The 13,504-nt window shown below is 36.8% G+C and overlaps 1 protein-coding gene across 6 annotated transcripts in view; it reads right to left on the reverse strand.

The window, feature by feature from the left end:
- Positions 1–13,504, reverse strand: part of LOC118742234 (lissencephaly-1 homolog) — a gene marked incomplete at its 3' end in the record, with an annotated part of 77,283 nt that overhangs the window by 43,907 nt on the left and 19,872 nt on the right. The window contains 1 exon segment of one of the 6 annotated variants that reach the window (XM_036474153.1): positions 840–1,084. 6 annotated transcript variants of the gene reach the window in all.

Consider the following 13,504-nt stretch of genomic DNA (forward strand, 5'->3'; position numbering starts at 1 on the left):
ACGGACAGACGGACGGACGGACAGACAGTCACCGCTTAATCGATTTCTCTTTTCATTCTGATCATTTATGTATACATTTGTCTATATCTATCTCGATTCGTTTTGCCTGTTACAAACAACCGTTATGTGAACAAAGTTATAATACCCTTGTGCACAAGTGCGCTCGGGTATAAAAACACAGTGAACACTATACTGTAAAATATGATCCAAATTGAATACTAAAAATTAATAATTAAAAACTAAAAATTAAAAACCAAACTGCCGTATAATTATGTTAAGTACTTTCAGAAAATCAAAGCCAGTGAGCAGCTCACGCAATGTAAGACGATTCGTGAGTGCAAAGTCATACTCCGAAGAATACAAAGTTCCGTTTGCAAAATTACCGGGGAGGAAGTAAATCCACTTTAATCGGAAATCGCGGCAACACTGCCTTTTTAGACGTTGGCTGCAGCTAAGGAGTTTGAAATAAAGCTGCTGCAACAAGAGTATATCGAGGCAATGGTGAGTTAAATGTGACCAATGTAACTACTTTTTATGTGAACTAATAACAAATGTTGTGTATTTTCTGAAAACTTTTCTTTTACGGCTGAAGGGTCAAGACCAAAATGTATTCAACAAAGTGCGATTGAATTTGGCATTGTTCTCAGAAGAACCATCCTATAAAGTCAAATTGAAAAAATTTTTTGAATTTTGAATCGTTTGTTTATATTTTTTGGCATAATAGTACCTTAAAAGAGAGCCTACCTGAGTTGTCAATCACACCTTGTTTAATACACCTTGGCCAAGACAGCACTGTTGACGATTGGTTCCGTCAGCTTTTCAACGACGATTTTCTATACCTTTGCAACCGGGATGGCAGAGGTAACAAGCAGGCGCTGTCCCAGCTTTCTGTTGTGTCGGAAATTTTGTATGGTAGGTAATTTGTATATGCCAATATTTCCACTGTATCTTCAATTTCGTGTCTGTATTTCCTTACGAGATGTTTCCCAGCTCCATTTAGGGCTGCTTACGAAAAAAACATTCGTAAGTCTGTTGAGCTTAGCCACCTCCGATTTAAGCAGCGAAAATACCGGCAGAGAAACACCTCAAAAGTAGGAAATATAAATATAAGTAATACCTCAATATAAACAATAAGTATATACTTGTTGTAATAAGTAAATATATACAAAGGACATCCGTGGACACAGAAATGGCACAAAAATGTTAAGATAACTTACAGCCATGGTTTCCAAAAATCTATTTTGCTAATTTTAGGAAAAACTTAATGAATTCTATAACGAAAACCATGTAAAATAGTTTTAAAATAGTCTTCGAAAAATTTTGAAAATTCGAGAAAATTTTGCAAACGTTCATGAAAATTTCGAAATTTTTACTCAGAATTTTCAAAAAAATTTTGATTATGTAGTTTTGTAGCCCAACCAATTTTAGTCTTTCAAAGTGCAAACGTGAAGTCTCTCTAAATTCGCGTTGATTTTTGATATTTTTTTTAAGGCTGTTTGAGATTTTCTTCCATACAAAAATTAGATTTCGCAAAATTTATGTGGAAGCAAAAATAAAATACCTTTCAGAGAAAAAATTAAAAAAATTAACACGAATCATGGGAGACTTTAGGTTTGCACTTTGTTAGACTAAAATTAATTGGCCTACAAAACTGCATACCAAAAAATTTTCTGAAAATTCTGAGAAAAAGCAAACATTTTTATATTTTTTTTGTTTCTGGAATTTACAAATTTTTTTAAATTTTTTAACTATTTTACATGGTTTTCGTTATAGAATTCAGTTAAGTTTATCCTAAAATTAACTAACAATTTTTTTTTATAAAACATGGTTGTAAATTGTCTTAACATTTTTGTGCCATTTCTGTCTCCACGGGTGTACATACATATATGCCAAAGTATGAATATTAACACTAGGCATTTAACTATATAATGTATTGCAATTTCATATTATATTGAATTTAGCTTTAGAACTCTAACAAAGGCATTTTAAATGGTTTTTGTTAGTGCTCCAACGCTACTATAGAATAAAAGTAAAAAAAAATTTTGAAATAAGACAAGATTTGGTTTGCTGCAGTTGTTAAACGCCTAGTGTTAACATTTTCATTTTTATATTCTTTTATATAATTAACAAAATAGTAAAAAATTTAAATTATTAACTAAAATAATCAACTTAGTTTGAACACAATTTTTTTTCGATCTTTCATATTAATAACAAAATAATGTAAAATGTATGTAGCCTATTATTAATTAGTTTTTGATTTCAAATGTTAACTTTTGGTTTCATTATATGCTGCTAAATAATTTTGGATATATGAATTTAATATAGTTTTATTTATTTAAATATAAATTATATACATAAATAATAAAATGTACATAGTTTTCAATTAAAACTGAATTAACTTCACTTCCGATATTAAGTTCTTTTATATAATGTTGCATATAAAATATACTTTTATGGACATAACAAAACAACTTAATTGTTTACTTTTATTTATTAAAAATTATTTAATCTACAACATAAATTAAATACTTTATAATTTGCTTAACTAACTTGTATTAATAAAAAAATACATCAAAAAAATATAAAAAAATATGAGTTTTTTTTTTGGATTCGAACCCAGAACTTCAGGATGAGGGGCGAGCTGTTAGCCATTCGACTATTGCACCGGATATCCGGCGGCGCGCTAAATGCGGTTTTACTTGTCGCTACAATACCAAAGCCCTTAAAACCTATGAGTGTGACCAAGATGGATGTATATATATTTATATTGGACAAACGCATGGGTAAGAAGGTGATAGAAAGTCACACGTACACAAGACTTTTGGGACTATTTTCCCATCGCTCTTAACAAAGTGCTTATAATGAACAGCGTTCGGTGGCCGTTTAAATGTCACGCGTGCCGGTAACGTTACTAAGTTAGGTGACCGGGACTCTTCTTGCTGGGTCATTAATGTAATGCATGTATGTGTGACATTGGTTACACATAAAGCGCACAAGGTTGTTTTCTTTGAGTACATTCGCACTGTACTCATCCAACTCAAAGCATTTTTTGGCCCAGTGCCACACTTTACCACACCCACCGTTGCAACGGATTCCGCTGTCACCGCGAATTGGATTCTTGCACTTATGGCATTAATCCATTTTCGCGCCTTATTATTTTTGTCACCTCACTGCACTTTTATGTCTCTTAGCTATACTTATTTATTTGTTTAAGCGAAATGTAACAAATTTGTGTGTTTGCAAGTAGCACAATTTATTAGCACTTTGCTATATAAGTCACTGTCTCTAACGCTGGTTAAAATCCCAACAATTCGGCTGTTTTTTTTTTAATTTTCCGCAGAGTGATTATACACGTCAACAACGTTACAGTGATTATATATGCTCCGTTTTGTATGTAAAATTTGAGTATGTTATGAAATCTGCTTGGAATAGTAGCTTATGTCAAAAGGCTGGCTTTAGTATAATGCGGCATTCGCAGCATACCCTTGCGAATGACTCACTGGCGCCGAGCTGTTGAAGAAATTTTGGCAATTAAACGTGCAAGAAATAGTTCCGATACTAGCAAGTCAATATTCTTGTTAAGCCTCATAGAAAAATTCCTTGTGTTGCAAAGAATAAAGGGAATGCCGGATTATACTAAAGCCAGCTTCCCGACATTAGCTACTATTCCATACGAACACAGAAATAAAAATGTATCCATAACTGAATAACTCAAATCAGATCGGATTGCATTTGCATAATATACCTAATATTGGAATATGTTTTGATTATAATTAAAATTGATTATTAATATTTTAATCGTAAAAAGTACAACTATCAATCCTTTAGATTATAGTTTTGAAAGAAATTGATTGCAATCGTAAATTGGATCTTTTGACTATTCCATTCGCTATTCGCTAAGCTGCTTTCCTCTGATCTGTGGCCGGCTGATGTTACTGTTCGCCCGTTTCGTTTTTTCCCCAAGGAGGGCCGTAAGGAACTCAGCTAGCTCCACTACGCCACAAGCTAGTTCAGATATGCCTAAGGATTGTAATAATTTAAGAATATATTTTCAAAATATCCCCGGCCTAAGAACCAAATCTGATCTGGTTATGTCATTCAGCTCTTAACAGGACTTTGATATCTTCGTTATTGTTGAAACATGGCTTACTGCCGATTTTTTCGGTGCGGAATTCTTCGACCCCATGCTCTTTGTTGTCTTCCGGAAAGATAGAGACACCGCTAAGACTGGCCGCTCCACGGGCGGAGGCGTCTGGATTGCAGTGAATCGGAAATTCCGCGCTTCATCGATCAACCTGAATAATACTGACTCACTACCGGATCAGCTTTGCGTTCGTGTTGATGGGTCATCAATTTCTGGTTATTTGTTTCTATTTGCTTCGTACATTCCACCAAACAGTGTAGATAGCCTATATAGGGCTCATGCAGACAACGTTACATATTTTGTTCACAATACGATGGGCGACAATCTTGTTGTTGTTGTTGTTGTAGCGGCTACAACAACCCCGCCCAGGTCGGTTGGTATCTCAGTCGTTGTCGTCAAGTTCCACTAACGGCAGCCCTTCTGCGGGGTTGGTCCACAGGGACAAGGCCGTTAGGGTTGTCGGGTATTCCGGGCATGCGAAGAGATGTTGCGAGTCATGTGGGGTCTCTCCGCATGCCGGACACTCATTTGGCACATCCTCAATCTTGTCTGTGTATTCGGCGATTTCAATCTTAGTAATGTTAAGTGGTCAAATAGTTATACTTCCAATGGGCTTACTAATAATCTATCTTCCTTTCATGAATCTTATCTATTGATAATTTACTTAGTCTTAACCTATCGCAAATTAATAATTTTGTGAACGAACTCGATAGAATTTTAGATTTAATTTTCATTTGTGATGGGGTAAATTACAACATTACCAAATGTCTTGCCCAATTACAGCAGCAGGTCTGCATCAAGTTGCGCTCATTCTTCAGATGGAATTTTATCATTTCGCCACGATCACTATAGGTACTAATAATATTGCCTTCAATTACGCTCGCTGTGACTTTGAAGGCATTAACAATTTGTTCGCAGATTTGAACTGGTCCGACTTGCTCGATGACTTGGATGCCGACAACTGCTTTAACACCTTCAAGACAATTTTGTTTGACATTTGTTCTGCCAACATTCCCACCGTCAAAAGTAAGCCATATAAACTACCTTGGTATAATTCTCGATTAAAGAAGCTCAAAAATCAGCCAAATAAATATTATAACAAATACAAATCAACCAATAGTCCGAGTTACTACTCAATGTACAAGCGTTTTTTAAGAGTTTAACTGCCTTGATAAGTTTCTTCACAAAAAGTATGTCCTTAATTTCGAACTTAATAATAAATCTAACCCTAAAGCCTTCTGGAACTTTGTCAAATCGAAAATCATGCTCTTCTATTCCATCTTCAGTTTTCCTCAATAATAAATCTGCGGATACTCCCGCTGATATTGCTAATCTGTTCGCTGAGTTCTTCAAATCCAACTTCGAGTGTGATTTAGACACAAATCTTGAAATTGGGCCTGCACTCGGTGTTAGTTCCTCATTTGACTTTGGTTCCTTTTACCTCTCATACGATGATGTATCGAAAGGTCTTGTTGATCTGAAGACTTCCGCAAGAACTGACATCGATGGAGTATCCGCACTTTTATTAAAAAATTGTCCAGCACTGATCCTTCCATTGAAAACTATCTTTAACAAGTCTCTTTCTACTGGGGTGTTTTTAAAAGTTTGGAAATTGGCCTCTGTAATTCCAATTTTCAAAAGTGGAGACAAAAATGATATTAGTAACTATAGACCGATTTCTAAACTGTCTACCGTGTCTAAACTGCATTCGAACATCGTTAAGGATAAAATGTATTTCTCGGCCAAGAGTATCATTTGCCCTTACCAACATGGTTTTGTACCTGGGCGCTCCACGGTCTCAAATCTTGCGGCCTTTAGTGAATATTGTATTTCGCCTTTTTCTAATGCATCTCAGGTGGATTGTAGCTACACAGACTTTTCGAAGCCTTTCGACAAGGTATCGCATAGAACTCTAGTTGCGAAACTCGAACGCCTAGGTTTCCATTCTAACTTTTTAAACTGGCTTAAGTCCTATTTGTGTTGCAGGCGACCTCGGGCGTGCCTCAAGGTAGTATTCTCGGGCCAATGATTTTTGTTTTGTTTATAAATGACATTAGTTCATGCTTCTCTTTTTCAAATTATCTGTTATACGCCGAAGATTTGAAAATATTCTCGAACATAACGAGCACTTCCGACACATGGTACAATAAAAACAGGTAGAAGCCAAATTGACATCAAACCTACAAAAGTCAAAGTTTTCGGGAGAGTAAAAATAAAAATGAGCGTGTGTAAGGAAAAATAAAAAATTACATTTCGCTGGTTGACGTTTTTGAGTAAATTTGAAGTTTTGTTTCTATTTATTTATTTTTCTTTAGTTAAAATATGTTAATTTGTATGTTGTTTTATGTTTTTAATTTATGAGTTGCAGTGTTGTTGGAGGGACTTTCCGGCATAAGGGTCATAGGAACAGCACTTGGCATCAAACGTGCCTTTCCTGTACCTCCCGGTGCATTTATGAAATCTGCTGCTTTAAAATGTTTAACGCACAGCAAGGCATTTCGCTGCAGCTCTGGCCCACAGCTGCTTTCGCAACGCTCTTTACGCGAAGGACATTGAGGCACGTTGAATGGTATCTGCTTCATATTTAACACCACATAAAAAACAACGCTTCGGTGTTGCATTTTTAACACATACATTAAGTATAAACTGCACAACACTACAAAAATTCAAATATTAATTAAAATTTGTCATTAACGAACATTCAAAAAAAAAAAAACAACGATATGACATTCAAAGCGTAACGAAATATAGGAAATAAATGAAAAACAAGTTGAAGTTTAAAGGTTTGGTTCTCATGAGAGCAACGTCATTTTGGCTTCTACCTGTATTTATGTGCCTTGCTTCCGACATGCTCAAACTTCAAACAGAACTTGACAACCTGCACGCTTGGTGCCTTCAATCGAGCCTTTCTCTTAATGTCAACAAATGTTTTCATGTTACTTTCTCTTAGTCCCCAAATGTTTTTGTTACCTTGTATCGTAATGGCTACATCGATTCCATAATTTCTTAGTCATATTCTATGCTTGGCTTCGTCAGGAGGAATAGTGCTGAGTTCTCTAATCCATATACCTTAAAACGGTTATATACCTCGGTCGTACGCTCTCACCTGGAGTATGCTGCTTTTATCTGGCGTCCGTCCCATCAAATTAAGATTGACAGGATCGAGCGCGTTCAAAAGGTGTTCCTTAAATACGCTTTACGCTCCTTGCGTTTCTCTGACCCGATTCCATCCTATAGTGATCGCTCATTGCTGATTAGTTTAAAAAAAGGAGGCCTGTTCTTTCCCTAACTTTTGTGTTGGGCATTATTCAAAGAACTGTTGACTGTCCTTACCGCTTGGAAAGTATCCACTTTAATGTTCCGCAAAGATCCCTTCGGTTCTGCTATACGTTTTACTGTAGTTATTGTAAAACGAATTATGGTCGGAATGCGCCCCTCTGCAGAGCTGCTAATGAATTCAATATAATCTCTAATTCTATCGATTTTGATTTTTCGCTACCAAAGTCATCATTTGTGAACATTTTAAACTCAATTACCTAAATTAAGTAGTTAAATTAAATACTTTTTAACCTTCCCATAGTCTGTAAGAATCTATTATTCATAGACTGTAATAATAAATAAATAAATAAAATTGTTAACAGCAATCTGCCTTAAATTTATGTTCCCCATGTAACGGTTATAAAATACGTTAAATCCCACTATCTGCATTAACAAAAAATATAAATTGGAATATTTAAAATAAAACGATTCATATTTATTTTCTAAAGGTGCTCTTACACGATATGTATTTGCATGTGTACATGCGATTTTTACATATGGAAATGCCAACATATCGTATAAAGGCAAATTAGATTTGTTTCTGTACAAAGCAGATGCACGTACATACGAAATAGAAATGTTTCTATTTCATCTGACACACAGATAGAATCATCTGAGTTTAGTTTATTTCGTTTTCAAAGAACGTATTTTTAAATAGTTAAATAAAGACTGTGAATTTGACAGACATACGCACTTACATATGTATCGAAAAAGTAACATTTACAGATGCAAATGCATATCGTGTAAGAACACTTTTATAAGAATTGTTTCTTTATTGAAAGTATTTAATAGTAATATAATGTAGTGGGTAATATTTAAAAATGAATTCGCAATATGTCCGCAGCTTAGGTTGATTTGAAGAAATCCGTTTAAATTTTTCGAATTAGATCTACTTGAATATAGGATAGTCAGGGTTGCATACAAATATGTTAGTTTCGTAAATATTTAAAATATGTTAGCCGAAATATAGCCGAAAAACTAAGTTTCGAGTAAAACGAGTTTTTATAACCCGCCATAAAATTCCGATTCATTTTAAATACGAAAATAACGATATTTTTTCATGGAGAAGTAATTTTTTTCATATACCTTGAGTATACGTAGACAAGACCGCATTGACAAAAAACCGATTGCAGTCAACATATATTTCTTTACAGCATTTATACCCCTGCCCTTATAGCGCACCCGATGAAGTCGTATTCAAAAGTAAACAAAATCTGCTATTTCTGTACATTTTTTTAGTAAATAATTTGCGCGGTTGACCGCAAGATGGAAACAAAGCATAATTGTAATTTATTATAACAATAATTCAAATCTAAAACGGGCTGCATAAAGAATCCAGCCTATTTTCACTTCACGTAAAGTGAATGCGTTTTTACTTTTTTTCTAAGTTATGTGAAAAACAAAAAACCGATTTGAAAATAAATTGAAGTCAATACACTTTTCAATTTCAACGCGTTTTTAAATTTAGTTTATGCATCCGTTTTGAATCACAGCGAACTGGGACTACGCGCTTTATGTGTCGGTATAAACAAGGTAATAGGGCCTTTTGATTCTTAACAACATACATTAGACATTTTATTTAACTGTTCAAATGGTAAGAATTACATATGCGCAAAAAGTTACTATATATTAAATTATTGTTTTATATGAATACATTTTTTTAATTTCATTTTATTTTAGACAGTGGAAATATTTATATTTTAAAAATATGTCATATATATTTGAAGATTTCCAAAAAATACTGCAAAACACAACAATGAGCCTTAAGAATAATAAATCAGCAATTACATTTTCTTAAAATTTCAGATCTTTTACTCGATTTGTTCAAGCAAATTTAAATAAAGTCTAAGCGACACGACAGCCGGTTCTACGTACCGGAATGACTCAGGTTTTACCCGACCAAGGGCTGTTGTTTCGGCGACCGTTTAGGTCGGCGAAGTATCTCAGAAGTTGTTCGTCCATAGGGCTACATTCACTACGTATTCTTCTAATGAGAGCTGGCATCGAGTCAAACCCAGGGCCAGAAATCTACACCTGCTGTGTATTCCAGAGACGACTACACAACTCCACCTCAGTCAAGTGTAATGCCTGCGAGGGGTGGAGTCACCTTAGAGTCTGCTCAGGACTACGGAGACATCGACAGTGGACCACGTCGTACGTGGCCCCCTGCTGCTGAAACAGAGCAGCCTCCACGGCTAACCTCAGTCCACCTGAGCAGCCTCACACAGTCACCACAGCACAACAACATAATAACACCACAGACCATACCACAGCCACGACAGACCACAGAACCCACACAACCGCACCACTACCCACACGCCGCCACCAACAACTCCTGGTTCCTCCTACAATCTGCACGGTATGTCAGACCAGGATATTCCGTAATGCGACATAAGTCAAGTGCAACACATGCCTTGCCTGGTGCCACTTTAGGGCATGCCACGCGAGATTGGACGGGGAACTTCGAGGGCCCGTGTTGCGCTGCTCGGTCGCAGACCTCAACTGCGACGCCTCCTGCCACCACTACAGGGCGGCAACCATCACAGCAGCGCACACAGCCAACGGCGCACAGTGTTCCAATCTGCTATGTTAGGGTAATTTAATTATTATATTAAGAACTAAGATAGATATCGGGATGAAATTTTGCTCAAATTGTGTCTGAATGACTAACAACTTCTGCTCATAATGGGCAACATCGAATAGCGACCACGCCTACCAACCATATAATTAAAAAATCGTTAAATTTTTCGTCAATTTCTGGTACATTTTTTAAGCACTTGCGCACGGTTATAGATACCTGCATACCTAAAACTTGTTTAACTATTTGGGATGAATTAAAAATAGAAAGTCCGTTATGTATATAATGTATTGACGCCAGATCCGAATCAGCCACCTAATATATGTATAATGAAATGTAGTGAAGTTTCACTCTACGGAATAACAAATTTATTTTTACCGGTAAAATAAGAAAACCAAAACACTTTGAAGTGAAGAACAATTTATCTTCCCTGTTAGTAAAGGCAACTTTACTGCTTACATTAGAAAATGGCCCTCAGTAAGTAAACGATACTGATGCTTTGATAAATTTGTGTCGAATACACCGGCACACAAAAAAACTTAGTGTGATGTGCATTTGACCGGACCTACCTATGGTTATGTATTTCGCTCCGCAGAAGCCGCATTTGAAGTCAGTTTGGCCAATATACCTCCTAGATTTCGAGAAAACTTCAAAAAAAAAACCGTAAAAATAGTGAAAATCGGCAATAAAAAACTGTTTTTTTAAGTTTTCTCGAAATCTAGGAGGTATATTGGCCAAACTGAATATACATAACCATAGGTAGGTCTGGTCAAATGCACAGCACACTAATTTTTTTTTTGTGCCGGTGTTATTAGTGCGAGAGCTTTTTCAGGCGAAATACCTTTAGGACTCTTTTTTGCCAATATGACCTTCTTAATAGCAGTACCTCTTTCTGGAGAAGCAGTTAAAAGCTCATTAAGTAGCGTAGCTGAAGATCTTTTCACAACTTTTACATTTCAAAACTCCCTCAACCACCAGAGGGAGTCTCGATTGCCTCTTACGGAATTGATGACCTGTGTTCGAAAGTAAACGGGTATCTCTCCGAACTTTCTCGCTTCTTCACTGCAAAGTGTCTAGCCCTCTCCCCTACGAAATCCTCTGCGACCCTTTTCACAACCTGGACGAAGGAGGTCAGGCTACCGCTGGGAATTGACTTCGATGACACACAAATTCCGACGGTGAATAACCCCAAAATACTCGGAGTAACATTCGACAGCCTGCTCTCCTTCTCTGCGCGCGCAACCGCTATTGTCAATAAAGTACAGAGCCGCAACAAGGTCCTCCAGTCGCTAGCCGGCAGTACTTGGGGCAAAGACAAAGAAACATTGCTGGCAACATACAAGGCAATAGGCCGGCCGGTTTTAAACTACGCAGCGCCAGTGTGGTCGCCGGGGACTAGTAGGACGCAGTGGACGAAGCTACAGACTGTACAGAACACCGCACTCAGGACAGCGACAGGATGCCTCCTGATGTCGCCCGAACATCATCTTCACAGAGAGGCACAAATGCTCCTCATAAAGGAGCACAACATAATGCTTTGCAAGCAGTTCCTGATCGGGAGCCACAGAAGTGGCCACCCAAACAGACAGCTGCTTGCAGAGGAGCCTTCGCCTAGGCACGTCAGGAGGCAACCTCGTCAAGCAACCTCTGGACCCGTCAGCTTACCGACTGGCCCTGAACGGCATTCACAGGGAGTCAGTCTCGAGTTATGTAGACTCTAGACCTGTAAATGGCGTTCTAGGCATACCGCCACTGGACATAGACGCGACGGAGCTTCATCTGCATCGGGAGACACGAACGACAGTAGCCCAACTCCGCTCTGGCTACTACAGCAGGTTAAACTCCTACCTGAGTAGATTGAATGAGGATGTGCCAAATGAGTGTCCGGCATGCGGAGAGACTCCACATGACTCGAAACATCTCTTCGCATGCCCGGAAAACCCGACAACCCTAACGGCTTTGTCCTTGTGGACCAACCCAATAAAAGCTGCACGCTTCCTAGGGCTGCCGTTAGTGGAAGTTGACGACAACGACTGAGTAACCAACCGATCTGGGCGGGGTTGTTGTAGCCGCTACAACAACAACAGCAAAGTCCAAGCGGTCTGCTGAAGTCTAGAAAAAAGAAGTCTGAAGAGGAGATGTGGTGATCTCCGAAATAGCTGCTATAACTTCTACCGCTTAGACTTTGTTGCTTTTTCAATTTTTCCTAATAAACAATAGTGGTACAAAGCTCAATGAAAATATTAAAAATAAAATGTTAATAAGCCACAATAATACTGACGAAAAAGGAAAATGTTTGAATAGAAATTTGTTTAAGAAAATGATTTAGTTAATAAAAAAGGAGATTGAACATTTATTATGACGATAATGCTTCATTAGACTCCAGGCCAATAACCTAAATCATCAAACAACAAACGTTCGTTTGCGGATGCGGATCGTCCCAATTGTACGTTTGCCTCCAATTTATTAATAATTGAATAAATTTAATTTAGTTTATTTCTACTTCCCGAAAATGTCCAATGGCGCTGATTGCTGCAAGGATTATTTAGCGATTTGGACCATAATCAACACATTATATGCACATAACCATGTGTTATTTCGCAGATCTCAGGGTCAGCTTAGAAATACATACGTCACCAAAATTATGTAAAATTTAAGTAAGAATTATTTTTATTTTTATTTTTATTTTTTACAGTCTGTTAGACTTATATTACAGAAAAGATTTAACATTCTTATTATTATATTTAGATTTAAAATTTAAATATTAAACACAGTATTCTCTACGGAATATTTTAAATAACACTACTTCTTTATCACTGCAATTATTTTGTGCCATAACTAGCAGACCCGGCGAACTTCGTCCCGCCCAAAATTAGATTTTTAATTTAAACAGTTTGGTTCAACAGCTTCTCCAACAATCCACATTTACGATTTGTACTGGCACATTCATCGGCTAAGACTTTGGTTTGGTGGTCGTTTGCCGCCTTAAATAACCGAACGCAATGATACGCAACAATGATACGGATCTATAGTGAATGTGGCCTAGAAACTTTATCTTATAGTTGGTGGCAATTTCAAAATGAATGCGTATCCTTGTTTAACAGAAATACAATATACACTGCCGGAACAAAGTATTGGCTCAGCAAATTTTTCACAATAAATATATGCAACAATTTTTATTGTAATATTTTTCCGCTGATTTCGTTTAAAAATATGGTTCATTCTAAAACAAAAAACATAAAAATATAATTCCTTAATATCTTTGTATGGGCCAAATTCCTATGAATTTTGTTTGCTGGGTTGGAGCTGCTTCGGCCGATGGAGTAAAAGGCGAAATGCTTATATTTTTCCCTTGTCCCTCCTACGCGTTTCGACACTCTCGTGTCATCTTCAGGGAGTCTTTTTAGTTGTTTTCTCGGGTTTGCTCACCGATGGTAATAATTATCTTTGTATGGGCCAAATTC

The sequence above is a fragment of the Rhagoletis pomonella genome, unplaced genomic scaffold (assembly GCF_013731165.1).
Source record: "Rhagoletis pomonella isolate Grant_MI unplaced genomic scaffold, Rhpom_1.0 Rhpom_scaffold_00007, whole genome shotgun sequence".
Classification (NCBI taxonomy): domain Eukaryota; kingdom Metazoa; phylum Arthropoda; class Insecta; order Diptera; family Tephritidae; genus Rhagoletis; species Rhagoletis pomonella.